Source organism: Microtus ochrogaster, chromosome 10 (assembly GCF_000317375.1).
Source record: "Microtus ochrogaster isolate Prairie Vole_2 chromosome 10, MicOch1.0, whole genome shotgun sequence".
Lineage (NCBI taxonomy): Eukaryota > Metazoa > Chordata > Mammalia > Rodentia > Cricetidae > Microtus > Microtus ochrogaster.
In genome coordinates this window covers 28,693,112-28,720,344 of record NC_022016.1, presented here as the reverse complement: position 1 = coordinate 28,720,344, position 27,233 = coordinate 28,693,112, and the positions used below count along the sequence as shown (strand labels likewise).

Genomic DNA, 27,233 nt, shown 5'->3' with positions numbered 1-27,233 from the left:
CAGACAGACAGACAGACAGCAGTGTTCTTAGAGACAGACAGACAGCTAGCAATGTTCTTAGACTAGAGACAGCCGGCTAGCAGTGTTCTTAGAGATAGACAGCCAACTAGTAGTGTTCTTAGACTATGAACAGCCAGCTAGCAGAGTTCTTAGACTTTAGACAGCCAGCTAGCATTATTCTACAGACATAATCCATTTTGGACCTTACTACTCCACTTCCTTAGCTATTTAACTATGTGATTAATCTCAAACTATATTAGCATCAACTTGGGATTTTGCATAAGTATATTGAACTGTATTTATATATAAAATATTAAAGTGAGAATATTATTTTTCCACTGTATAGATAATTGTAATTAAGTGTCTCCTGTACATAATAAAATAGGTTAGTTTGACACTTTAATTTAGAAAAATATCTATAATTAAGCGTTCTTTTAAGCACATTCCATCTCAAATCAGCCTTCAGCTGGTTTTACTTAGCTTCCCACCTACACATTGAAAATACTGTTTCAGTTGAAGACACTCAACAGAAACATTATTTTAAAAAGTTGGGGAACAAATAATTTCTGATATTTTCCCTCAAGAATTCTGTAGTTCCCTGCCATTGGTAAGGCTGCTAGGCATATATGAAAATTTCTTCATAGAAGAATGTAATATTAGAACTTACTTTTTCTAAAATATCAAAATAATAAAACATTTTAGGCCTAAAATTTAAATGTTCTTCTTAGGCATTATTAGCATATGAGGTACATGGAGATCATATTCTGATATTTTCCCTCAACCTTAGTCTATTCAAATACATTTTAAGGTAACAGAAACCTTATCATGCTCATAAGTACAAAATTATTTTTTCCTATTTTAAGATTTGTTTATATATGTGAATGTTTTCCCTGCACATATGTGCACATCCCACGTTTGTGACTGGTTCCAACAGAGGTCAGAAGAGGGTGCTGGATCTCCTGGAAATGGTTATGGACGGTTGTGAATCATCATGTGGGTGCTGGTAACTGAACCCCAGTCCTCTGCAAGAGCCACAAGGGCTCTTCACTGCTGAGCCATCTCTTTAGCCCCCAGAAGACAATTCCTAAGTGTTTTTAACTCTGACAAATAGTCATTGCTTCCTAGAATATGATTAGTTTGTGCGATTATTCACATATTAAGAAGTAGATAAGATGTAGGAAATTAGAGTTGGGGGTGGGCAGCCAGACCACCTCATGGTATGTCAAATACCTTGAAGATCCGAGTTCTTGGGTGATACACAGGGCATGAAATGTACCTAGGAGCAAGGAAGTAAGATAGATAGGACTCACTGAGATGATGCTATTTTGTCCCGGTGTTTGAGACTGAACCTAAGAACTCGTGCATGCTAGGCAATAGCTCCACCACTAAACTATTTCTCCAGCAATACCAACATCTGTAAGCATTTATTTATTGGTGTGTGCATATGCGGATATGGGCTCATAGGATGTGGAAGGGACTGCTCTCAGGAGCCAGCTCACTCCTTCCACTCTGTGGGCCCTTGGGATTGAACTCGCAGACTCAGGTTTGGCTGCAGGCACCTGTTGCCACTGAGCCATCACTTGGACTCCAATGTTAACATTTCTTAAGGTACAAAAGCAATCGTTCTTTATTTTATTAGCATTATATTTAATGTGTATCTTATATACCACTATGTAGTCTAAAATAGCTGTGAATTTAATAGTCAACATTATCAATGAGTTTAGCAGTCAGGATCTAGTCATATGGATGAGTGCTTTGTATGTATGATCTCAGTTAGTGTTCAAAACACTGAGGAGTAGTAGGCTTATGTGGCCCAGAAACTTGCGTATTTAGGGTCAGATAGATCATAAACCATGAGAGGGCTTGAACCAAAATCTATCACACTCTAAACTTTCCAAAAGAAAGTAAATTGCAAATTAAATAAAAGGAAAAATATGAAATAGTCTACTAGACTTCAAAAATATAAATAAAACCCACACCATCTCCATATATTCTCATTACCTGATAATTTTTGTTGTTTGCATGACAAGAATTTCTTTCAGAAAAAAATAAAAATAAATAAGCTTTGAAATATTTCTAACTAATCTTCCAGTTAGTTTTAGGTGTAGTAACCTGGTTTGATTGGTTATTTCTTCTCAGGGACATTAGTTATGGAGAATTTGTTGTATTCTTTGTCCTGTCCCCAAATCAAACAAACAAAGAGGAAAACAAAAACTCAATTGCAGCGGTGAAGCATTTTAAAATAAATTTTCACAATTCCTACTTTTAAATAAAAGGAAATTATAACTGAAAACCTGATTTTCCTTCAATTGGAACCTGAAATTAAATAAGTAAGGTGTTTTCTTTTGCCAGCAACTTAAGCAGGATCTCTTTTCTGTGACACACTTCCCACAGTAGCATCTGCCATGACATTGGCCGTTTCTACCTTAACTTTCCAGTGAATCAGGGATCTCCATTTTACAAAGAGACCTCATTTGGTGAACCAAAAGAACCCTAAAAGTTAAGGTACACAGAAGGTTAGAAGTTTCAAATGGAACACTATTCTATAATTCCTTTTTAAACATTAAAAGATGATAGATTCTTAGCAGGCTTGATGGCTTTCCAAACGGTAGTCATTTAGGCAGCTGAAGTGTGAGAACCGCTGTAAGTTCAAGCCAGCCTTGATGCAGTGTATCATCCTGCATCAATGTTCCTCCCCACGGACCCTCCATGATGGGAGATTCTCCAACTGTCACTGAGAGAACAGCCTGTACCTTGTAAGTGCTCTTTTAAAATTCGTCTTTGATCCATATATATTCCATCTGCTTTGATTTGTTGTTTATACGATTAGATCTGTGAAATCTATTCCTAAAATTAATCTGTTTAAATATTATCAAAATAATTAAGGCAGGTTGCCCAAATTTTCATATTGCCCATATGGAAATATATTTATGTATATCGTTACAGCCAACAGGAAGCTGCTCAGTGCTTCAGTTTTACTTGAGGAAGAAGTAAAGCATCCAGAATAAGTCTGGTGATTTTATGCAGTAAGCAGGATCCTGGCTTGTCTGTGTAAATACTTACTCTTTTTAAAATTGTGTTACTTGAGCCAGGCAGTGGTGGCACACGCCTTTAATCCCAGCACTCAGGAGGCAGAGACAGGTGGATCTCTGTGAGTTTGAAGCCAGAATGATCTATAGTGAAAGTTCCAGGACAGCCAAGGCTACATAGTGGAACCCTGTCTTAAACAAAACAAAATTATAAAATCAAACATGTGAGGGCCAGCAAAATGGCTCCTCTAGTAAAGATGCTAGTAGTGAGTGTCTAGAGACTTGAGCTTGATCCCTGGAGCTCATATGAAGGTTGAGGGAGAGAACAGACTCCACAACTGTCCATTGGCCTTCATGTGTGTACACTGCATACCGTGTACATACACACACAATAAGTACATAAATAAATAAACAAATTTGTAAAGCAGTTGAACCTGGGTGTACTGGCATATACTTGTAATCCCAACCATTTTGAAGAAAGAGGCAGAAGGATCATAGGTTCAAGGCCAACCTGGATGACATAATAATACTATGTCTAAAAAACAAAAATGTTTAAAATTATACACATACGTACAGAGTTTATATTGATGGTCTTGTTAAGTGCAAAACTTTTTGAAGAATTTTCCAATTTTTTAAAAATGTACTTATCTAGATTTACCATATATAAATTATATTACCATGAAAATATCAGTAGATATTTTTCATATCAGATAATTTTGAATGTTAAGGAAGCATACCATAACGAGGAGACTCATGAAGCTCTAATGTGGATGGCATTTAAGATTCAGTTCTGGAACATTTTGACCCTAGAGCACATATCTTGAAAGACTGGTCAAATTTTACCCATAAGAAATTCAATTTGGGTGTTTGCACATATTAAAAAATTTCAATGAGGTTTAGTCTCTGTTTTTAATATTAAAATGTTTGCATGACTTTTCCATCATATCTATAATTTGAAAATTTCTATTATAATGTACTAAAATAAAAACACTGTGTCTAGACAGATTTTCTTTCCACTCAAATTAATCAAAATGCAAAATCTATTTATAGAAATAATAAATACATATAGCTGTAGATATAAAAGGCTGTGGTTATAGCAATGTGTAACCAAAGAGGAAATTTAAATTATTAAAACTTTTTTTAACTTTAAACTTAAAGGATAACAGATACCATGAAAATAAATTTTACTAAATAATAAGACTATTTACTATACTTACTATTAACTAAAGCCCAGGATTATTTAATGTGAGTCTATGGAGACTCCTGCATTTTAAACATCTCACTACTACAGTCTCACAGCTTTGTACAAAGTTAGAATGTCTTTAAAACGTTATTGGGAAAAATATCAGGTATCTTTAAAGTAAAGAAAAAAAGACAAAAGCACCTTCAGGTTCTGTCTCAGTCCTGGGATCTTCCAGTTCTTCAATTATTCCTGTAAATTCTCTGAAGATGAAACTAAGACGTGTTGTGTTATATGCTGTGGACTTCTAGTACCTCTGAGAATGTGAACGTTTTCCCAGGACCTCACAAAATAATGCAAACTAGATGCCGCTACCCTTGATGGACACTGGAAAAGCTTGAGAAGGCAGTAGCAATGGTTTAAATTCCTTAAGATAGAGATGATAAAGATATAAGACTGGAGATTGTTTCTGCTAAGAAGAGAGAATCCAACTTTTTGAATGCTTCCAGAGCTGATTAATATTATAAACATTTCATGCAATCTTAAAAATCACCATTATCCTTTGTTAAAGATAATGGGAGCTGAGACGTCTGTAGAAATTGAGGCTTGCGTTTGTTTCTAATTTCTCAGGGCTTAATCTACCAGCATGGAATCTGATTGTGTGGCACTGATTGCATTCAAGATATGTTTGATTGTTACTGTCAAGGCCACTGTATCTGATATTACAAATGAGCAAAGACTTTACATATATCATTGTGTGTTGTCTAGTTAAGTGCAATTCTGGAGCATCCATGGGAATGCCCTGCTGGAAACTAGAACCACGTTGCCAAGCATTGTACATTCCATGGCAGAGGTAGATGTGTCACCTAATGGTTAAATTTAATAAGACCAACTGTCAGAAGTATGCACTAAGTTCCTTTAAGGAGATGGAGGGTGGGCTCACTGGTGTGCCTGTATTGGGCACTACTTTGGCATTTGTGAAGGTGTTTTTCACAAATGGACTCTGTGCTTTTTTTTTTTCATTAAAAAATAGAGTAATGGATTTTGGAATGACGTGCAGAAAGCTGGAAATAAACATTTGTCTTTACATAGATACGCACTTATGACGAGGGAGAGTGAGCTTCCTGCATAGGATGCTGACTGGTCAAAGATTCATTAGTGTAATTCCTCAGACACACCGCCTTTGACAAATGGGCACAGCCAGGAAAGCCTTTAATATATTGATTATGTTAGTGTTTTGTTGCCAGTGGCATAATGGATCCGGCACAAGCTCCATTTTTAGTCTTCTATGCTAAAAAGAAAAAAAAATCTTGCAAACTGTACAAGGTTTTCACAAGCATAGGTAATTAAATAACGTAAGTACAGAGGGAGACTGTGAGCTAGCTATGGTGAGGAAGGGGATGCAATAAAAAGGTTCTACGAGAACGATTGCTCTAAAAGAGCTTTGAGGTGGTTTCAGTCTCTTTGGATGGCTGCCGATTTGCCTGAGAGGAAGGAAGCCATGCTGATGTAAAAGCTTCCTTATTTGTGATTAATTTTCACTGCTCGTCAAGTTCAAGCCATCCTGTTTCTTTCTGCAGCCTGCAGTGCACAGTTTCACGGTGGAAACCATCTCTTTAGACCAGGACTTGGTGTACATGTAGCACCTACAGTTAGGTGTGCTCTTGATACTCCCGTACCACAGTGCGGCCCTTCTGGGATTCTCTCCTGGACCCTTTATTTATTTATTTATTTATTTATTTATTTATTTATTTATTTACTTCTCCGTGTTCATTTTTAGGAAACTCCTCTCGACATTGTTATATGTATTATTCTATAGGAAGGAAGTATGTAAAATACTCTTGAACTCATTTTACTCGTGAGCTTGAATAGCATTCAGATTAGAATGATTTCCCCCGAATTTTGTAGGCTTGCCCAATCCAGCTGTATATTTTATATGCTAATGTAAATTCTATTTTTGTTCCCCTTGGGGGTTTAAGTGATTATAATTGTTGCTCTTCAAAAGCCAAACAGATGATGATTGCTGCTTCAGGAGTGTACCAAAAGAAACTGGCTTTCATTAAACCTGCTCATCCACTTCATAATCATCTCCATTTTATCTAGCTAAGAAGCAGGGGAAAAAAATGGCAAGTACAGTTCATTGAAGCCAGTTCAGTTATTTAAACATCACTTTATTGAACTAGCAGGAGGTGTTAAAAGTAGGGGGAATGTTTTCGTTCCAACACTGATATGTAGCCAGTGGCTCAACTCAAGCATTAGTTAAGCATCCAATGCCGGAGGCCACAGAGAGCGAGAGGAGTCCTCTAGTGTACGTATTAAAAGAGTACGGCGAAGGCAGCTTTTCTATACACTCTTTTGCCAGGGTGTTCAAAATGGAGTTACCTATTTCCTACCCAGTAAGAAAGACCTACAATGCATTCTAAATAATAGGAAAATATCCTATAGAATGTGAAAAAAAATGAATTTGACAGACTCTAAGAGGATGCTGGGTTCTGAGCCTGGTCTGGTGTCAAAGATCTTGCGAGGAATCTTTATGTTGAGCTTCTAGATCTGACAATAGGCCAGAAAAATTGGGTTGAACTGGGCAGTGCTTCTGACTACATATTTGACTAGCTGCTCCACCAGTGGTATAGACAGTGCCCTGAACTCTAAGCCATGAGCATCAGAGTGTCAGAGTCTACAGCTGTTCAAGCTTCCATATGCGAGAAAACAACTTGCCGCTTGCCACACGGAAACTCCCACTTTCTATATAGGAACTGGAATATGGGCCTATCAACCCCTCTCATCTACAACGTAATCAGTGTCTCCTTGATCTACAACAGCTTGTCAGTGCATGATGCTAAATTATATCCAGACTGTAGAGTCATTTCTAAAGCCTGAAGGTAGATTGCCCTCAGGGAATAAGTATTTTCACAGTGAGCTCCTAGGTAATCTATGCAATTTGCATTCTTAAATCCGGGGATAGTATATCAATGGCCTGCTCTCTAGAAATTCTGCATTAAAAACTCTGTTTGGTAGTGTGACCACCCTGGAACCTTCCTGAATGCCTATGCCCAGGTATGTCAAGATATGTATCGTTCGGCTTTAAAGGGTTTGAGCCTGAGAACATTCCAATGTTCCAATGTACCCAGAGGAGCCCTGACAAAAATAGGAGGTTTTTCTCACTTCCTCTCCACCTTGTCTCTTCTAGGACCTGAGTATCCTTCCTTCTCCTTAAACTCTGTTCTCCCCCCCTTATTAACATGGTTAAAGCTCCAATTCTATGAGGAAATTATTTCTGCTCCTTCCAAGGTGACAGACAAATTGCTCATCTAATAAATTAATTTCTAAACCAATGAAAGAGTGTTAAGGATAGTCTTGCTGTGGTTAATAAAAAGTCACTGTGAGCCATAAGTAACTTGAATATTCGTGTCAGGCTAGCATACCTTGTGCGTGTACAAGTGAATATGTACATGTACACATTTCTTCAGTGGTTTCTCTTCTTAATTGTGTGCCTCCTTTACCTTCACACCGGAAAGAATTTATCTTGAAGGAGAACAGTTAAAAATGAACAACAACAACAAAAACCTAACTGAGCAGAAAAATATGACCCTGAAAAAATAAATGGATAGGGTTGACTCGTTTACTTATGTTTATTAAATAAAGGTAAAGCTACAAACATAGCTGACACTAAAGGATATCTTTGCCTGGAACGATTCTGTAATTTCCCAAGGTCATCTCTCATGTCTGTTCTTTCGTTTTACTAGCAGGAAATGGTGCTTATTCCGTATAGCCACATGGCATAAATAAAACCCTAATATATACCAACCAAATATCCTTCAGCATCAGTAATAGCATCACAGAGAGCCAACATAGTTCAAGTCACAGTTTACAAACTGCACAGTAAGGGACCAAGGATGTGAAATCTGTACTGATTTTTAAAATTCTTTGTTTTTTGCTCTAAACCAGTGGGTTTTTTTTTTTTAAATCCAAATCCTCAATGAAGTTTTTTTTTGTTTGTTTTTGTTTTTTAAATAAACAGGTGTGCTTAGAACTCACCTCACAATTATCAATTGGAATTCCCTAGGGTCAAGACCAGAAAAAAGAAAAGCCCCCTCCTCAGGTGGAAAGATGCCCCCTGTGGCAGGTATTCTCATAAGACAAAGACTTTTTTCTTTTTCTTTCTTTTTCTTTTTGAGACAGGGTTTCTCTGTGTAGCCCTGGCTATTCTGGAACTTGCTTACTGTATAGATCAGTCTGGCCGCCAATGGAAAGATCCACCTGGTTCTGCATCCCAGGTGCTGGGATTAAAAGCCAGTGCCTCCACACCTGGCTAGGGAACAAGGCCTTTTTTCATCTCTGATGCTCACTGCATGTGTAAAACAGTTGCTTTTAATTTCAGTGCCCATTTTACTAACGGCAAAGCTGAGGCTTAGGACGTTTGAGTGACTTGCCTAAACTCGTAGATTAAGGACATAGGGAAATGCAGGGCCAGAATGCAGACTTAACTGCCTGAACTTGAAAAGCCCTTTTAATATACAGATGGAAAATGTATGGCCCTGCTTTATAGCTGCAATTTCCCACCCAGGAGCTTCAATTTTGCTGTTTTGATTACCCTAAGACTATCCAGATTGTATGGGAATTGTTTCCTTTTATAGCCTGGAAAGAAAGCCACTGTAGTCATGTGGAAGGCAACATGGTCTAATGGCTAAAGGATGCTTTAAAATTATAAGTAAAATGTTTTTGCTTTCTTTGTATAAAGGTCACTTCTTTGCTCTTAATTCACAAATCCAAGAAACTGCTGTAATTTTACTGCAGACTTTATGCAAACGGAAGGCAAGACCAGAAGTGCATGAGTTTTCTTCCAGGTCACTTCCTCATGAAAATATTAACAATTATCTAAAATCGTTTCTGGGAGATGCAGTTCTCAGAGAGGACTGCACAACTCTAGAATCTTTTTCTTTCTGATTTAGGGATGACAGCAATATTTTCAATAGTGATGACTCATGTCTAGGACTGAAATTTGTTTTTCATGAGTTTATACATTTTTCCCCTTGAATTGCACCAAAAATGGTTTTTTAATTGGCTTTAACTCATGCCCAATAAATTGGATGAGAATTGATTGCTGCAGTCCTGTTTGGTTTCGAATTATTCAAGGCTGTGCTTTGAGTCAAATGAGTGCATGAGTGAAGGCAGCGGCACTTTCTGTGCTCCGTTCCGACAAACAAGGCTCCTAAAAGAGTTATGATTCTTATCTAAAAATTAATATAGGTGCAGTTTATAAAACTTAAAAGCATAGTGATAGAGCACTTGAAAATAGATCATATTACAAAAATGTTTCTCTAGTTAGGAATTGGGTTTTGATACCTTTCTCCCCTGCCTTAACAATACTACACATTTAGTAGAAAATCCTTTAAGATACATTGCGCCTGCCTGTCGCTCTTGTTCAGAACCCTGCCATGGTTGCAGAATGCTTCTAAGTCGTGCCATGAAATAAGAGATAAAGCAGAGAGCTGCATCATCCCACAGAGATACACTGTGAGCCACTTTTCTGTCCTCTGAAGAGTGATTTTAAAGACAAAAAAATTAAACAGTATGAAAATTGAATTAACTTGGGTGGCTGTTTAGGGCATTGAAATAGCAATTCACTAAATGGTACCTGTCAGCAAGCCAGTTTTTGTTCAATCTCATTCTAATTACTTACTGTATTATGATTTTCATTTACTTATGTGCCACAGAAATATAAGCAAGTCATTTCAAGGCTTTCTTTTTTTTTTTTTTTTTTTACTGGTTGGCAAAGGTTTGTTTTATGAAATTCTTTACTTGTGGTAGGAAAGGGTAGTGGGTAAAAGAGAAATTTCCCTTCATCATAATTTAGACAGGTAGTAAGTGAAGGAAATAGTTAATTTTCTTTCCCCAGTTAGTATCAGTAAATTGCAACTGGACAGGAAAATTATGTCTGAGGTCGTCTTAAGAACCTAGGAGAGCACGTTCTTATATTGTGGTTCTGTTGTTCTGTCATATTTGTTTCTCATCTGCATTAAGTTTAAATGTTTGATTTGGTCAGTGAAAGGTATTTTGCTTATAAAGCTCAGGGATGCCGGTCTGACATGTCTCTGAATCCAAGTCCTAAAGGACATTACTGAACCTGACCACTCCGCATATAGCAGCTGCCCCCACCTGGTGGTTGGAAGGGCAGAAGCCTGAGCTGTAGACTTTTTTTCTTTTCTGTTGAAACCCCAAGCTGTCTTTTCTGTAAAAGATAATACCTACTTAGAATTTTCACAAAGGCAACAATGCAGAAAATGTAGTGAGAGAATTAATAGTGAATCTAGTACCTTTCTGCTCAAATTAGCTTCTGGTTTAATGTTTCGGTGAACATCCTCCCTATAAAATGTAATAAGGTTGGTATTTCAGGAAACTCATATATAATTAAACAGTAAATATATACCATCCTCCCGATGGCTTTATTTACTGTACAGTTAGGGAGAAGACTCCGCAAAATATACAAAAAACTAAATCACGTTCTTCAAATTTCGAGACAGTATTACCTAAGGTTGAGAATATCCTAGGGCAACTTACAGTTTCAAAAAATTCTAGTATTTTTCTCCAAATTGTTTTACAAAAGCAGTTATCAATTGGTTTCTCATTTATTTATTAGCAATAGACAAGCTATCACAAATGCAAGACATGTGAACATAATTACTTTTGATATGAAATAGTTTTGTCCGTTCATCTTAATTACTTATGCCTTATCATTTGTTCTTATTCAAGAGTTATGGCACCTGTACTCGGTGCTATCTTTAAAGAGGTTGGATTTCATATTAAAAGGTCCAATTGGGGTGTTGTGCCAAGCAGTGGGGAGGGACTTAGATTCGGACACTGTCAGTTTCCACTTGTATATCTTGGGCAAACGGTTTAACTTCAGAGTGTTGTGATGGCACCTGAGTTTGGATGCCGCCTAACACATAGCTTGTGTTATCTTTCTCATGAGCAGGTTAGTGTGGCAGTCACGAGGATTAAATGGAAGGACTTGCTGATGGGAAACAGCCAGTTAGTGGGTAAAACAATGCTAGGGCTCATGTCTCCTTTCTCTAAGTAAAGGGCTTCTCCCACAGTTTATATCTTTCGAGCAGGGTTTTTAATGCCCTCCATAGGCACAAAGGTGTTTGGGGTGGGCATCCAAAGCGAAGGAGGTTATCAGCAGCACAGGCCCCGGCTCCATTTCTCTTTCATAACCCACCTTTCCTCTCTGGTTGCAAACATATTCTATGTTCAGAATCCTGCCCCTTTCCCAGTGCTGTGTAGACCTATTTTGATCTTCAGAATACATTGATTTTTATTAGTGTCCTGCTCCTCTCTTCAAAACGCGCCAGTCTCTCCTTGCTCTCTGTTATTCTGTGATCCTGTCATTTCCTTGGAAGAAGTTTTAAATTTCAGACAAAACTCAATTTATGTTGTGGGTCTCATTTGTGGACTTTCCAGTCCCGTGCTGCTCAGCCGTTCCCAAATTGACATTAGTCGGTAATATGTAATTTGTCCTGGTACTTTTGTGTCTGTACTTCCCTTAGTTGATTTTCAAAGCCAGCATGGTGACATAAGCATGCTAAAGCAACCTGACAGCTGTACCTTCCAGCCCACTGCACTCAGGAGCTAGTAGCCTGGTCTTTACCACAGTGCTGCTTTAATTGTTACCTCTGAAACATCTTCTGTTTGTCCTGAACAACACTCTCTACCCCTGCACACTCAACAGTAGATTTGTAGAAAGATCCTTCAGACCGAAGCTGAACGCTGTAATATATATTAATAATGCCCTCTTTATAAGATCTTATAAAGCGACGCAAACCTTCATGAATTCTTTTGATATGATTAAAACAGAAACATGCCTCTTTAAGTATTCATTTTGCATCTAGGAATTATTAGTATTCCAGAAAACACCAGTGTTCTATGAGTTAAATAATGAGCACTGACATAAAAGAAATGCTTTTCTTTTTATTGTCTGCAAAAGGAATCCATAAATACCAGCAAGAGACAAAAAAAAAAAAAGAAAAATCTCACAGTAAATTGTGTCAAAATGATTCAAGGAAGCGTCTATTTGTTCCTTCAATCAGCTTAAACAATCTGTACCTCATTCATTTATGTTATAGTTTCCAACTTGTGTGTGTAAAATCTGGTACTTTAAACAACCATCGTCTTAATTTCTAAAGCTAGGATGACAATGACCAAAGGGATGGGATTTTCTTTCTATTATAACAGAATCCCTGGCCCCGAAATGTTGGTTGATCAAGAAAGCTGGTTTTTTATTTAATCATAGCAACCTTAATAGTTAAGAGGAGTTGGTGTGGAAAAGCAATAAAGTTTTAGCTACTCTGCGTCTATGCATATGCATTTCTTCCTGGTGCTAATTACACTTCCTCAGGAAGTCTGGTAGTCACATGACTAGACTTGCCCTTGAGTGGGTCAGTCCTATCAAATTATAAGATACCAAATAGCCACCGGAGTTAACATAAAACCACCTTATATCATCTGCTTCCCACCGTGACCCACAGTGAAGTGAGACCTCCAAAGTTTATATCCATTCTTAGCAGGCTGCAAAATTTTATTTCCTTCCAATTAATGACTCAGAGTCCACATCTGTAGCTATATCTTTATCAGTCCATAGCAACGGAAGCCTGGAGGAAATTGCAAAAAGCTATAAACCGTCAGCTAGTTGTGTTGTTCTGAAAGCCTGTTCTCCGGTGTCAACTTGGTATTAATTCTTCACTTTGTTTTATTCAAAACAAACAAAAGAAAACCATATTATTAAAAGCTCTTTTATACAGTCTGTCTTTATATTCCTTTAGATATTTATTTGATAGATTTTTTTTTCAAGCACAGGCAACCTAGGAAATTATATGCTAGAGTAGAAATTCCTTTTAGTGCATGTAAATGGAAAAATATAACAGCATATAAAAATACACGTGGAAAGGGAGAATGAGTCTACAGAAAGTCTAGGGCAGGGACACTGGAACCGGTTTCTTTCCATGCTACAAATAACTGGTAACTTTTAAAATAATCTTTTGTAAATAACAAACATTAGAAAATGAGCATAGATTTTGTGTGTGTGTGTGTTGTGTATAATTGAATAATCAAGTGTTTCTACATTAAATAAAAATACCTTAATTTGGTTAAACTTCAGTGTTTTATATTTGATTAAATATGATTCCATCAAGTAATTAGCTGAATTATAAGCTATACAGAATGCCAAACACTAACATTTGAGCCTAACTAAAGTAACAATAGCCATAATTAATGTCAAAGAGAGAACAGGTTGTAGGAACATCAGCATTCGGGAACCCTGCTCTCTGTTTCTATTAACCTTAGAAATGTTACCTAAATTCCTCATTCTTCTGCTGGGCTCCTGAATATGAGACATAATTTATGTCCCTCTCACCTCGCGGGGTTACCATGATAAATATGTAAAAGTGCATTGAGCTTTTTGTGATAAAAGATACTATAAAAATCTAAGGTGTTTTTATTATTATATCAGTCAAATAGGATCTCAGACTCAGTTCCTTTTTGAAGACCTACAACTTTTTATGGGAGAATCATGAAATTGTATAGGGAAATATATTGGAGTCACATAGCAGGGCAGACAGAAGAATTTTATGCCTTCTGGGGCCTGTAAAACTTGGTTACAATTAGAAATATGAGAAGATATTTATCATAGAATATATCAGGTAAGACATTAATGAGAGCAAATGAAAAATATTTAAGAGACCATACGCAAGGCAGAATTCTAATTCTGGCTTTACAAAAATAAAAATGCCCAAGATTGTAGTTACTGTATATTGACCACTTCTATGCAAAAACTTTGATCGCAAAGTCAGGTACAAGTCAACATGTGCTGAAGTCATGACTCAAGCTCTTAATAGTTTGCAAAACTATAGGTTCTAAAAGGGCACTATTATATTATGTTAAAAATGTTGACGATCATATAATAAGAAAATTACAGTGCGCAAACATTTAGAAGACTACACAGCAATAACACAGCACAGGCAGGCATACTGTGAGTATGTTTTATATGACACATTTACCGAGCTATTTAGATTTTCTAATTTTCTCTTTTACTAGGGGTTTCTAAAAGCCTAATCTGATTTCCATTAAACACTTACAGTCTGTAACCCTGTTTTGTTATTCTGGCACATGATGGGCACTCAAAAGATGCTCAACTCAAATTAAAGCAAGCCTTTTGTCAAAGAAGAGGGATAAATATTTAGGAACTGGATGGATTGTCACTTATTTGGCACTTACCTGATGACAAATGCTGTAACTGGAAAACTGTAATTGCCCTGTCAGATATTTTTGGTAACAGATTCGTGATCAGTTATAAACAAAAGTATTGCAACTTTGGGGCATTTTAAAAGCTTTGGTAGCTCTGCCTCTGGATTACAGACTCTCTCCCTTCACTATACATTATCTTATTTCCCACAGAGAACTGATTCTAGAAAATCCTTAAAAACACTTTTATACTCTTGACTATTTTGTTAGTTTTTGCCACTAACCCTTTGGAAACAATACTGACAAATGTATATATTATGAATTAGTGGCAAAATGGGAGATAGGAGTGGTTTTCATATTAATTTAAAAGCCAAAACAGTTTCTATTCAATGAAGAAAATTACAGTTTTCTTTTAGTTTTGAAATGTTATAATTTAAATCCATTAACTGTCTCTTTCGTCTCACAAATTTGGAGTGTGTCTTTTAGCTTTGATGTAAATTTGTATCTTTAAAAATTTCTACCTATGTCAATAAACAATAGTTTAAATCATCTTCTGTGTATATATTTTCAATTTGCTTAAGAAAAACAAAAATAGAACCCATAGCATAAATATTTATCGAACCTGGTAATTCAAAATTATCCTTTTGTGACAAATAAGGTATTGTTCATATGGATACTGGCAATAACACTATCGTGTGGAAGAGCAGGAATTTATTAAAAGATTAGTCCTTAACATGTTTATACAGTTGCCATTGTTTAAACTTCTATAACTTTATAGAAAAAGATAATATGGAAAAGAAGGATTACTTATATAACCATACATTTCTGTCTCACTGTAGGTAGGATACTCAAATCCTTTAATCATTCATGCACATACTTGACTTTTTTAAAAAAGAAAACCCAAACATCTCTTTTCTGCGTTACATATGACTAAGGATTTTCATATAGTCATTCAATAGAAATGTCTTTGAGATCTCATGACTGATAATGTATTTTTGTTTATCACTAACAGTGAGTAATCTGGTCATTTCAAGGTTTAAAGAGCTCTTTTTCTTATGGGAAAAGAGTTTAATAATTACCAAGACGTGCCTAGGATCCTAAGTTTTTTCTTATCCTCCTTTCTAACAAATTTACCTGTTTTTCTTCACGTCAACGTGATTGAAATTTGCTTTATGCTTTTAGTCGTGTGCACTCTGGCATTGATCTAAATTTGAGGGTTAAGCAAAACAAAAGCAGATTGATTTTCTGAGTCTGGGTCAGCTATGTGATGACGCTTGAAGGTACTTTTTATGATGTGTCTAAATATTGTATATTTATGCTGAGTATAAATATTGTAGGGCACATACCCTCTTGTAAACATCATGACTCGACACCCACAGTGGACCTATGTTTAAGACACTTAGGAAACAGAGTACAAGGTCCTGTGCCAGGCTGTTAGAGTCAGGACAACACATCAAGGCTTATAGGTTGGTCTTCATGCCTATTAAATCGTGGGGTAGCATCCATTCAAATATCAAGTTTCAAACCTCATAAGCTGGCAGAGGAGTGTGGAACTGAAACATTCTATCTGGAAAGCTGGAATCTGCTACAAACCTTGACCGAGTTTCCTCAATTATCCTATTGCAATGAGCTGTGTAAAGGGGGAGGGAGTTGAAATATAACTGTTATCCGTACAGTTAGCTAAGAGGATTCTTTACAGTAGTTGATGACTTCTCAATCTATTCTAAAAGGTGGGCAGGGAGGAGGCCCTTGCACTTAGAGACTAAAGGCCAGGTTATAGTCGCCTGGCTCCGGAAAGTCTTATATCCGAGTTGATGTGCTTTTCTTACAGAGGAAGGAAAACTTTGGAGACTATTTGAAAGCCAGTTCTTCTGCCCCCTGCTCTGAGCTAGAGTCCTCTTTCACATCAGGTTGGATCCAGTTGTTACTTAAGCTGTTTTCATCAACTTCATGCCCGAACACTGAGTTCCTTTCCCACTGCTCACCGCATCCCTTTCCCAGATAAATTTAAAACCTGTTGGGCTTTTCCTTCCTTTGCCCCTATACCTTAGAAACAAAACCAGACACAAAGTCCCACTGCAGGCGCCCCCTCTCTGCCTGCCGAAAGCATTCTAATGTCAGTTTGCTTTCGGAGTCTATCAGCAGCCGGCTGCTTCTGCCACCTGAATTTCAATTTCTTAATTCACAGCCAAGATGAAACAGAAAGGAGCAGGATCCGGGCTGCCCTCTACATTGGGTTGGGCTTATCAAGCGTGAAGTTTGGCGCTTTGCAAACCTATTCAAGCGATTATCTGTTGAGGACCTCTCCAGCCATCTCCATCTCTGCAGCGGGCTGATAAGACAGCTGTTTCACTAGCCGCGGTCTCCCCGGGCCTCAGTCTTCAGATATAAACCCCGCCTTTGTCACCGTGCCCCGGTGCTGTCGCTTGCACTGTGGGGCAAGGGTTGATCTTAACACACGTGGGGGGAAAATGTGAGTGTGCGTGAGAGAGGAGGAAGGAGAAAAGGGAGCGGGAAGGGGGGGGGTCTGAAGGGGGAGGAAAAGAGTTGGAGACCTGAGGGAGCTGGGGGCAGGGAGCTCGCCGGGCACAGTTGATGGCTGTGATTGACTGGTTGGTCAGCCCGGCTTTATTATTTCAAATTAGACGTGGATCGCACACAAGTGGAAACATAAATCTTCAATATAAGAAAGAGCCTCTGAGCATCGGAAGCAGAGAAACCGTTTCTTCTCAGGTCCGGGTAAAGGGGCGGGCGAAAAGACTGATTGCTACCATCTGAGACAGATGGTTTCCTTTAACTTTGGAAACTGCTATTTTTAATTACTTGTATTAATTTTGCATGAGCTGTATTGGCTGCAGGAGGAAGCTTAGAGAAGGCTGTTAGCATCACTGAAAGAAACGGACACGAAGCTCTGATTTGCCCTGTATGCACCTCCAGGTTGTTGTTTTTTCCCCCCACTCGCCCGATTGCCTGGATGTTCCCCTTCATGAGAGCAGAGATGCGAGTTTATCATCCTAAAAGTTCCTCCTGAGCAACCGACGCAAGAAAATCGGAGGATATTCGTGGGAGCGTTTCCGTAAATGATCTTTGATCGCAGGCTGAAACACAGTGGGGCACGTGCGACAGATCTTGGTCTGAAATCGACAGGCAAAGGGCTTAAACAAGAAAGTGACTCACAAATTTTCTTGAGGGCAGAGGGAGACAAGTGGGGTGACAATATAGGGTCATCTCCCAAGATTGACTGGAAACTAGTTATATATAGTTGCGTGTGTATGTAGTTATGTAGATACACACATATGTATACACATGCATACATTTGAATAACATAGTTCACATGTCTCTTCAGGTTAAATAGAAACCGGAGGAGTTCTCCTCGAGTATATTGTATTCTGTAGCCCTTCCCCTGGAAGAGGAGCTTGAAGACAAGAAAAGGCTGTTTGTGATCTTGCTTATTGCCTTCCTAGACATTGTCCTTGCTGGGGCGTTTGCAGTATAAAGGGTCCTCTGCAGAACAGTTTTGAGGTGCTCACCTTAAAGGGTGAAAGACCACCCCCCTTTGCCAGGGAGTGAAAGCACCCCAGAAAAGAACTAGGGAAGTCAGGGATGAGTTCTTGTTGCCATTCCCACTGGGAAATTTCAGAATGAAAAACTCTGGAGTAGGTTTGCCAGACTTTCCGAGATTACCGGGATTTGCATTTGTTTTGTAAGAACACTTTAAAGAAAGGAATGCTCCTCCAGGCCGGGGTTGGGGGTGGTTGAGGAAGACGCCACACAACCAGACTCTTAACTCTGGGGTTTGTCACAGTGACCCGAGCTTAATTCCAAACAAACCTGTTTCTATGCCCGGCAGTCTCCGCCTCAAATCGGTGGTATAAAAGGTTCCACCCAAAGTGTTCTTACCGAGTCTCAGAGGGAGAAACAGAAAATACTGTACCAATCTTCCAAGCTTTACCCTGCACGCTAAGTTAGTCTCTGTCCATGGTGCTAATTCCTGCCTCATTCTCCTATAGACTCTAAGGACCTAAACGCACAAAAGTGTCCAATATTTCCACAACTTTTTCTGTGTTTGAGACAGTAAAAAGGAAGCTGAAATACTCATTTAAGAAAGAAAAGTAAAAAAAAAGTAGTGGGCAAGTTATATAATAACATTTCTTATGAAGGATTTAAATAGCATTATTTCCATTATAAACATAAAACCTCTCCAAAGCCCAACAGTTAGAAAATAATATTTTAACTCATTTGAGAGGGCAAATTATTTAGAATTTCTGAGACAAATCAAATGCCAATTCATACACATAGCTGAGCTGCTTTATTTCCTGTTTGAAAAAGTTACAAAGAGTTTGCAGAGTCTCTAATTATGTTCAGGTCACCCTTTCTCCGCCCAAGGAAGGGCTCCTGCGAGGAAGTTATTTATCTTAAACAACACTGCCCACAGCAGCTTTAAGTATTCCTGGGAGGGACATGTTCTTTCCTGAGAAAGCCTCAGTGAAACAGTTGAATCCTTTAATTTTCAGCTCTGCAAAGCATTACTTGGCAATTTTTATCAATATTCAGCTTTTCTCCACACCCCCAGCAGCTCCCCAAACTCTCTCCTTTCTGCCTCAAGCCCAAACCCTGCGGAAGGCTTGGAGAGAGTGTTGGAGCTCTCATGACTTAATCAGAATTTGAATATCTTGGAAAAAAAACCTGTTTATCTAATGCAAGTTCAGGTGCCGAGGATAATTCTTTTTCTTCACTATGAATCAAGAGGGATTGATTAAAATTTGTGTTTAATTTAGGGAGGATGTTTGCACATAGTCCTCATTAATTGCTAGAAGTGCTGTGTCCCATAATGTTCCCGGGTAAGACGTGAATTCCAAAGGGAAGTCTATATCAGAATATCACTGGTATTAACACAGTTGTCATTTTGTTTTATTTTGAAAAGTCAGAAAGGTAAATGTTGCTTATCTATTTAAAAGTTTTAAAATTTAACAATGGTCTTCTTTAAGGAGTAAACTCCTGTTTTGGATATTGTCAACTTTTTTAGCAATGTAAGTCTGTGTTATCTACAGAGAATAGACAACATGTTGAATAAAACAATAGTTTGAGAATTTTCCACCTCCGTCAAACTAAGAAAATGCATATATACTGAACCCACAGAATTTAGGACTTTTTCATTTGAATAAACAGCATTACTGTTTTCATGTAATAGCTTTATGAGTGCTTTTCCAACCATAAAAAGTATTTGTGTATTTACAAAGGTAAGAATTTTCTTCAAAGTGCTACAATGATAAGAACTTACAAAAATAATACAATATCAAAGTGTGAATATGGTCATAAGGAATCTAGTTCATTGCCTATATAACTCTGAATAAACAAGACAATAGCATACTTCTGCCTAAATGATCCTTCTTTCCTTGCATTGAACTGGCAGGTGAGAGGTGGTACCGAAGGGTTACTAGAGGAGACCCAGGCTTCTGTTAGTCTCACTTCTATTGTAAACAGGGATACACTCTTCTTATGTTTAGCCTCCTGCCTTCATTTCTACAAGCTACTGTTTTTTTTCTTAATTTTTGCTTATAGTTTCACTTGAGACTATATAATAGTTTTAAGTTGACATTAACCCCCCCCCAAGAGCTATTGTTATATAAAAAGTAGGGAACTAGGAAATTATAATTATAAATAGTAATCATACATATAGGATAAGGGCCCTTTTCCTAACCCCTGTTATTGTTATGCAAAGTAATATGACTTAGACACTGTTACACAGGTTAAATAGGAGCTAAACAGGTCCCCAGTTCTTTGCCATTAATCATTTATCAAACTCAAGGACACTCCGAAGGAACAATGATTTGCTTCCCACTTCCAAGTCATTTTGCTCTCAGACCATCTTTCTCTCCCTTCTGACAGCCCACCTCCCTGCAGTCTTCACTTCTCACTAGCGGCTTCCCTCCTTTGCATTGTCAGAAACAGCAACCAGCAACAAATAAACAGGCAAAATGATCTTTGAGAGAAGAGAGATTATGTAAGAAATAGATGTACTCTCTAGGAAGTTGATGCTAGCTGTCAAAACTGAAAAATTCCATCTGGAAATGAGCTAGGGGGATATTGCTTCTCCTTATAACTCGAGGCAAGCGAGTAACCCCACTTTCACTGAAAGGAAGAAATAAATGAGTAAGCCTGTATTTCGGCTTTCTGAATATTAATAAAATATGCCGTTGGAATAAAGAAGCCTTCATCCATAAAGCAAAAACAGACAGCACTAGGTCTACTGGTTAAACTTTTGAATACTCAAAAAAACCTGGTAAAGGCTGAGCTATCTTTACAGTCAGCAATCCATGTGTGGTCCCAGAACTGTATGGCCAGCAAATGCAGAGGAGTGGCTTGTTCTAATTTATATACAGCTGCTCTTTTTACCTTCAAGTGAGGGACCTTATCTCCACTCAGTACCTGTTTTTCTGTACAGGACGTTTATGCTTCCCCTTTCCTACTTTCCTATTCTGCCATGAACTGAAAGCTAATTTAAACTGTGCAGCTTTCATTTAAGCCACTTTCTTTTTTAAAATTCGAGAAAGAGAGAGAGAGAGAGAGAGAGAGAGAGAGAGAGAGAGAGAGAGAGAGAGATCAATGTGCACACATTAAAACAGCAACACACACAGCTACCTAATATCTAGTATAGATTTACAGATTACTGGAACACAAACCGAAAAAGGCATGCGGACAAGTAATGGGTGTACGTTCATCCCTCTCAGATCAAAGAGAGGGGCTCTCAATGACTCATACATACCGGACAGTTTACTATTATAAAGAAATATGCCAAAGATGCAGCCGTGAGGGAAAATAAAACGAATCTTTCGGAAGCAGAAAGACTTAAGAGGAAAATAGATGGTGCCATATCGCAAACTCTCATAGTACAGTTCCACCCTCCCACGTTGCTCTCTCCCATCTCTTTTTGCTTCTTGCATTTCCCTTCGCCGCCAGTGTTAAGTGTGTACCTCTCCGCACAACTTACCTTGAAACGGGACTCCATTGAGTTCGCGAGAGTGACACAGGTCCCTAGCCAATCGTCTATCAGAACTTCGCCTGGGCGGCCTCAGTGGAAGCGTCTCGTCCAATCAGGAACCTGGGGCGATGAGCAAGTTACGTTGTGGCACGACTCGGCGTATACTTCCGCGCGTGCTGCCCGGGATAGGACTCTGGCAGAGCAGCTGCACACACGGCAGTGCGGAGGCAGAGAAGGGGTTGGTGATACGGTGCTATAAATCTGTGGTCCAGTCCACCTCCCTTTTAAGACGTCCTCCCCCCTTATTTCTGTTCTCACTTAGAGATGCAGCAGCTTACTCCTGTAGCGACCTACTAAAAAGCAACAAGGAGAAAGACATCGTCTTTTTGAAAAAACGTTCTTTCGTCTCTTTTCTTTGTTCCTTGGTTTGTTTTTCTTGCCCCTTTTTGTTTAGTTGAACGGCAGTAGGAGGGTAGTCTCTCCGTCTTTTTAAACTCTCTTTTTTAAGTTTCCCCTCCCCTTTCATATTTTTTTCATCATTTCTTTTAGCATTGGACTTTGGGGTCGAGAGCATTTCTTTTTATTTGTTTCTTTTAAGCCGAGCACAGTTTAGGTTTCGTGCTGTCTTAAGAGAACTATCCAGCAGCTTCTTGCTCATCCTTATTGGGAGAACTGCACCGTTACTTTAAAAACACACATACACAAAAACCTTAAGGGAGAAAGGTAAGTTTCGGTTTGGTTTCTTTAATCATTAGTTGCAGCGATGCGCTGGCAAACCCAGAAAACCTGTAAGTGAGCGGAATACAGAATGTGAAGTTAATTGCACATGTTTGCCTCATTTCAAAGCGACTGCTTTGCTTTTTTTTTTTTTTTAATTCTAGAGAGTCAGACTAAAAGACAGTGGACGCATGCTTAACGTACTGAATTTTCGTAAATGTCACTGGCAGAAACTTAAGTGGTAAATGTGGTCAGGATACAGCAGGGCTACAATGGGAGGATAGATGTTGAGTGAGCCTAGGGGTTGAGGTTGGAAGTTCATTTCGTGGGAAGAGAGGGATAACTTGAATGTTGGGGGAAATGCATGCCTCTACTTTCGCAAAGGAATCGGAGAACTGGGGAAATTGGAAGCCTGGACTTGCTTGCAGATTAGACCAGGGGAAAAACCCCTCAGCTTAATTGCATTAACCAGATAGCATGTGCTGGGGAGAGGGGATTGCCAGATGGAATTTAGATGCTGCACCAGGCAGCGAGTTGTAGTTGACTGAAAAAAGTACATAGAGCCTGAGGGCTGGGGCTGGGTTGGGGCTGGGGTGGTTAGAAGCTGTCAAAACTCATCATTGCCAGAGACGAGGTCTCTGATTCACGGATTCCAATGATAGTAATTCAAATTTAAAACAAGATTGTCAATTTGGGGCCGAATCTTTGAGCCTATACCGGATATGAGATTCCCTTTGTTCAGAAAAACGTAAATAAGATCCGTGGAGCTGTGTGAGAGAAGTGGCGGCTGCTTGGGAACCTCGCGGTGCTGGGCGCTGGGCAGTGGATTCCAAGCCCTGTCCTTGGTCCTACGCAGCGGAGCCCGCCTTCCGGGAGAGAGGCATTTGCTGGCAGCCGCGAGGCAGCGCAGCTACCCTGGGAGCTGAGTCGGCTGCACAGCCCTCAGCCCCTCCTCGCAGCTCCCCTTCCTCGAGTAGCTATTGTTAAAACTGACGCCGGGAGAAAGATGGTTGGGGACCAGACACTGGGCAGACAGGCACACGCTTCATTTTAACTTTTGTGATTTCTCCGGGTGCAGGGGAAACCAGTCAGCGTTCTACTCCGAAAGAGCGAATCCGGGTAGACGTGGGAAAGGGGGAGGATGCTCGCCGGGCGAGGAGGGCGGGGGAGGTGGTGGCGGACCGAGGTGCTGGCTTTGCCTCGGAGAAGTTTAAATTATTGGCACAAGGGGGTGTGGGTGAGTGTGTGCGTGCGAGCGCCGAGTGGTGCTCAAGACGCAAAGTATGGGGGCAAGGTACAAAGCTGGCCCGGGTGGTTCATCTCTCGCTGCTCCTTACCCCACCCACACCCTGGTTCGAAAATCCAGCACTCTGCCAGCGCCCCCCTCCCCTAACTCGACTCTGTCAAGGGCGTGGGGGCTAGGGATAGCAAGGTGGCAATGCCTACCCTGAAGCCCCGTGGCAGACAGGACTTCTCGTGGCCATTGTTGCTTAATTTATGCCCAGCACGTTGCTACGTACCCACCTATGTAACGTCTATAAAGAATTAATAGGAGAGCTGTATAACTGTGGCAGATTGGAGGGTGGGCACGTTCCCCATTTTCTATTTTCAAGTATCTGTTATCGAAACTGACCTTGAGATTGGTTATTTTCTCTCCTAATTACAGCTTCAGGTCTGGCTTTATTGTGTCGAGGGTGAGAAAAATAATCAGCCATTTAGTGTTTACTCTTCACACTGCTGGACGGGGATGAATGTCCATGTCCTCCTTCCCTGAAATGCACGGGTTCTGCCCTTTACCCCATCCATGTACAAACATTCCATTTGCTTAAGACTCTAAACCTTCATCCTCCCTCTATACCTCTGTTTATTAGAGCTATTGCCAGGGCAGTGGGGGTGGGAGATACCTATGTTTTATTTTCTGGGCCTACTATTATTAACTGCCACTTAAAAAGGTAGGCTTAGTATGAAGGGGGGGTGGGAGACTACAACATAGACAGTAGTAACCCAATAAATTATCTTCCCAAATGATAATCACTTCCTAAAGGTCATGGAAAGGATGTTTGTGTTCTGTGGGGAAAGGAAGGTTAGGGATGTTTGTGCCCGGAAGATAATCCTTGTAAAATGGCTTCTTAAATGGGACATCTGAGAGATTTGTCAAAGTCGAACAAACAAGTCCACGGAAAAGACAAAAATGTTGAGTGTTTCAATGTCATCATTTCAGAGATTAATTAAAAAGCTGTTTCCGCCTGTTACCACTGCCATTCCCGGAACCCATCTTAACAGACTCTTGAGTCTCCCCCTTCCAGCTTTTCACCAAGGGTTGGGGCATTTCTTTACAAAGCTAACCGGTTTGGGAGTTCTCTAGGAGAATGAAGATTGTAGACCAGAAGTGGTTTAGTAGACTTGGAAAGTGTCTGTTGAGAGAGGTCTCCTAACTTCAAGCAGACATCTTCAGAAAGTAGAGTGAAGGGTATTGGAAGGGTTTCAGGTCTAGATGAGCAAAGTGGGTAGGCCCATTTCTCCCCAACATTTCAAAACCGGAATTCTTAGCCATAATGCATGCCTGGGACAGGAATATTATAATTAACTGTTTAGAGGGAGGTCAAAGAGGCACAGGCGCTTTGAGCGGATTTCTCAGGAATCCGCACAAAGTCAGCTAAGGTCATTTAATTCTAAATCTGATTTGGGGTGACACAGAAATGCTGATGTTGAATCAATTAGCTATTTCTGGTGTCCCCAACCTGGGTCTTCCAAATTGAGGATGGCCTGTCTCCATTTTGACCATGATTGTGTTCCCTAATTTACTATGCCTGATTTCACTTCCCTTTAGAGGGTAAATTTGCCTCCCCCACCCAGCCCTGGGTTAGAGGAGTCCTTCCTCCCCGCCCGTCGCATGGGGGCGGGGAGCGCTGGGCGCCCTTAGCAAACCTTGCTGCATCAAACCCGCATCATGTCCTTGAAGCTGTAACCTCCATCACGTTCTTGCGGTGACTCAATCGCCCACTGTTCAGTTCTTTCCTCCTGCCTCCCGCAATTTCAGGTAGGTATGACAGGTGATGTTTTTAAATGTAGTTTTCTAGAGGGAATGGTTAAAGCCGAAACCTTTTCAATAATAGAAAAAAAAATCCCAGTACGACAGGTGCTCTGGTAATTAAGTCTCCAAGCAGGTGTAAAAAACGTGCGGGGCTCTGTCTCCCAGTCTCGGGTCTGGGTCCAGAGCAGACCCAGGTTTTTCGGGGTAAAGGGGGTGGGGGTGGGGTTGAGCCAGGTGAACGAAGCAGGCAAGGGATAGAGAGCATTCGGACGCCCCCTCGGAGTTGGGCCTTTTCCTGGCTGGCGTGGGGGTCCTAGGAGAATGTGGTTCACGGCAGGTGCAAGCATGGTCGAGTGCAGGATTTCCTACTTCACATCTTAAGCAGAGCATAGCACCCCGCTCAGATAGATACTCAGGGTTTATTTAGACCTCAGATTCTGTCTAGGGAGGTGGAAATGCACAGCGGGGGCTAAGCTTTTAGTTTCCCGTCGAGGCACAGGACCTTTGGGCTTTGGACGAGGGGGAAAAAAATGAGCCTTTAAAAATTCTTGAAAAACAGGTATTCTCTGTGTGTATCTAGACCTACACTTGGTGCACGTACATTTGTCCAAAGTGACCCCTTGCACAAGCCGGGGTCTCCGGGGTCACTGTTCCGAACCTCTCTGTGTGTGTGCAAACTTATTCGGGCGGCCTCGGGGAGCCCAGTGGAGGACGCCTAGCGGGAGCTTCTGCCCCCAGGGTGGCGGAACTGGGCACACACACGGGCCGGCTGGCGGCGTGGCGAGCTCGCCTCGGCCCCGCCTCCTGGCGCGCTGCCAGGCAAGCCCCGCCTCCCCGCCCAGCTACAAACGGCGGGACCGCGGCGCCCCAGCGTCACTGAGGCAGCAGCCGGCCGGTAGGGCGGGGTTCCGCCGGGTTCCAGTCCGCCTTCCCGCCGCCGCCAGCGTGACTCCTGTGAGCGGTGCTGACGGCCGGCGGCGCGAGCCGTGGGAGCTGCAGCCGAGCCGCAGCAGGCAAGTGTGGGGGGCGTGGGTGGGGGCGGGGACGGCCGCTCCTCCGCTGGCTCCAGCCCAGACTCGCGGTGCCCCCGGACTCGGGTGTCCGCCGCAGCGCTAGGCAGCGTCCGGCTCGCCTCCGCCCGAGCGAGCGCTGGCCGGTCGGGGCGACCACGCCGCTGGCGACAGTGGGAGGTAGCGCCCTCGAAGTTCCTGCAGGGGACCGGGAGCCCGGCACCGCCCCTCCCGTGGGCCCGGGTCGGCGGTGGGGCGGTGGGAGCAGAGCGGGCCTGGGAGCAGAGCGGGGCTGGTGGCGCCAGCCGCGTGCACGGGCGTGGACGTACTCTGCACCGCGGCGTGTAGCGCCACCGGGGAAAACTGCGCCCAGACGCAGGTGAGTGCATTGGAGGGAGTGTGGGGGAGGGGGCTTCCCGCCCCAGCGCCCGCTTCCTGTGGCGCCTGCGGCCGCCTTGTGGGAGGACACGCAGCTGCTCTTCGTGCGGGAGCGCGGCGGTGGTGTCTGGCGTGTGCCCACCTGGGACGGCGTCTGGAGACTTGGAGAGGCCACGCGCGGTGTGCCGGGGTAGCGTAAGGCCGTGGGCGCTCGGGGCGGGAGCGGTAGTGATCCCCTTTTGCGTGTGAGGCGCAGCGGTGCGAGGTTGCAGCCGGCGATCGCATCCCCGGGTCTGCGCGCTACTGGCGCGAAGCGCGGATGCTCTGCTGCTCTCCGCAGGCTTCGGGGTTTAGCTAGCTTACCGCCTTTAGGTAGCTCACCGTGAGTCCTGCGTTTGCTACTGCATTTACCCGGCTAAAATCTCCCGAGGCCTTAGTGCAAGACTAGAGAGAGCACTGGGGAGACTGAAGGAGCCAGGCGGACCAACCAAACTGGGTTTACCAGCAGGTGCGGCGGCCGTGGTGACAATGACCAGCAGTCATTCCACGGAAAAGCCAACCACTTAATACAGGGCCAGAGCGCAAAAAAACACCATGCTTCTAGGTGTGAGCTGAGCCTGGAGTTTTACCTGTTCAGACCATCATTTACAATTGTATGCATATT

At 41.3% G+C, this 27,233-nt stretch overlaps 1 protein-coding gene across 14 annotated transcripts in view; it reads left to right on the top strand.

Moving 5' to 3' along the window:
• The window catches only part of Elavl2 (ELAV like RNA binding protein 2), a 157,694-nt gene that overhangs the window by 2,208 nt on the left and 128,253 nt on the right, over positions 1 to 27,233 (top strand). For 4 of the 14 annotated variants that reach the window (XM_026782025.1, XM_026782024.1, XM_013348258.2 and 1 more), the window contains exon 1: positions 21,623 to 22,153. The exons of 1 other annotated variant lie outside the window; for it this stretch is intronic. The gene's annotated coding sequence lies outside the window, so the exon portion shown is untranslated. Of the gene's footprint in view, positions 1 to 21,622; positions 22,154 to 25,082; positions 25,188 to 26,064; positions 26,195 to 26,395; positions 26,571 to 26,720; positions 26,760 to 27,233 lie in introns of those variants that run through there. 9 more of the 14 variants (XM_026782028.1, XM_005352730.2, XM_026782026.1 and 6 more) reach the window with 7 other exon arrangements.